Genomic DNA, 2,056 nt, shown 5'->3' on the forward strand with positions numbered 1-2,056 from the left:
TACAAGTTTCATTTCCTTAATCTCTCTCTTGTTCATCCTTTGTTTTGGGTAATTGAAGATTATTTTGGTTATTATTGGGAGATTGACAACCTTCCAATCAATCATCAAGTACTTCTATTATTCTTTGCTTTATTATTGGAATCATTAGTAGGTATCATCCTCTTAATCCCTCTTTAATTATTGTTAATTATCTTCATTTATTCATCATGTTTCACTTTGTTGGTATGATTGACAACTTTGCTAGCATGTTCAACATGATAATGAGTGAGTAGTTTCCTTAGCTAGGGTTAATGGGTAATTAGGGGAAACCAATATGGGGGATGATTCATGCTTAAATTAATGTGTTTTCATAGTTTATTTGCTTGCGTGTTGTGATCTCAACTTATGCACATGTTATGTTTGATGAAATGCGAGCCTATGAATCCTTGCATTTTTTACCCATCACTTGTCTTTTCAATGAGACTTGTAAGACATAAACCAACTCGAGTCTCATTAGACCATGCATATAGTTGAGTAGGAGGATTAAGTCGACTTGTAGGTGTTGTACAATCTAATCGATTCGGCTCCGGGACCCAAACTTTCCTAGGATTGTAAGACATAAACGACCTCGATCCATCACAACAATAATTGCTTGCTTATAATTTGAGAATATGTTTGTATGATCAATTCCCATGAATCCCCTATGACACTATGACACCCTAGTGCCTTTTATCAATTGTTTACATCCCTTTTTAATCATCTTTCTTGTTTACTTTCATTGTTATTTAGTTTAGTGATCTTCTACTTCAAACCCCAAATTGTGACACCCTTAGACACCACTAGTTGCAATTGAAAATCTCATCTTAATTCCCGTCCCTTGGGATCCGACCTTTACTTGCCTCTTTACTAATTGTAGAGTTGTTGGTAGAGATATAAATTGTGTTTTGGTCTAGGTGCTCCTAACGACAAGTACCGAAAACTAAACCTCCAAGTGAGTCCGACCAAAAAATGGCGCCGTTGTCGGGGACGGTGTTTACTTGATTTAGATTTTCTTAAATTGTTATTAGTTGTGTCTTTCTTTGCCTTGGGGAAGTAAAACTCCTCAAGGTTTGTTCTAATTATTTTCGAGTTGTTTGATATTTTGCATGTCTAGAAGATCACAAGGTAACTTGTTACCCTTTGATCACGAAATTGAAAGGACTTTGACAACCAATAGAAGACTTGGTAGGAGAACTTTGAGAGGAATTGGTGAGGTTGTAGATATTCAACCAAACACTATTGAGTTCATCAACCCTTTTGCAAGAGAAGGTGTGGAGAACCCAACACAAAATCAACCCACAATGCCTAAATTTTCATCACATTCCGTACCAACCGAGGAGAACCTACATAATGGTACTCCCACAACACAACATTTAACCGGAAATTTCATTGCAAAATCCGCATTTATCCAATTAGACGAAAGAAACCAATTTGGGGGGATGCCTAGTGAAGAACCTCACTGTCACATGGAGACTTTTTGCGATTATTGTGTAACTCAAGACCAAATTCGATGGGTCTTATTTCCTTTTTCTCTAATTGGCACCGCAAAACAATGGTTGAAAGGCCTTGATAAGGCTACTCTCAGAATTGATTCTTGGAAGAAATTGGCTCTAGCTTTCTACAAAAAGTTATATCCACCGGAAAAGACTAACATGCTAAGAGCTCAAATTACTGGCTTTAAGCAAAGAGATGAAGAATCTTTGTATGAAGCTTTGGAGCGATTCAAAGAATTTGTCGCTCATGTCCTCATCATGGACTTAGCGAGTGGTTCTTGGTACAACAATTTTGGAACGGTCTTTATGAAGACTCAAGAAACATTCTCAACATGGGATCAAATGGAATGTTCACCGAAGTTGACAACAATCAAACTTGGAACAAGATTGAGGAAATGGCGGTCCATAATTCACAATATAGTAGACCTCGCAAGGCTACTAGAGGAGGAAAGCATGATGTGGACTCTATTACTCAATTGGATGCTCAACTTAGTGCTCACATTGATACCATCAATTTGAAGATCGAAAAAGCTATGGCTAGACTT

At 37.3% G+C, this 2,056-nt stretch overlaps 1 non-coding gene across 1 annotated transcript; it reads right to left on the reverse strand.

The window, feature by feature from the left end:
• Positions 1 to 1,670: 1,670 nt before the first annotated feature.
• Positions 1,671 to 1,776, reverse strand: LOC141634751 (small nucleolar RNA R71). The gene has a single exon (XR_012539475.1). It is a non-coding gene; the product is annotated as a small nucleolar RNA R71 (small nucleolar RNA).
• Positions 1,777 to 2,056: the final 280 nt, after the last annotated feature.

The sequence above is a fragment of the Silene latifolia genome, chromosome Y, assembly GCF_048544455.1.
Source record: "Silene latifolia isolate original U9 population chromosome Y, ASM4854445v1, whole genome shotgun sequence".
NCBI lineage: Eukaryota > Viridiplantae > Streptophyta > Magnoliopsida > Caryophyllales > Caryophyllaceae > Silene > Silene latifolia.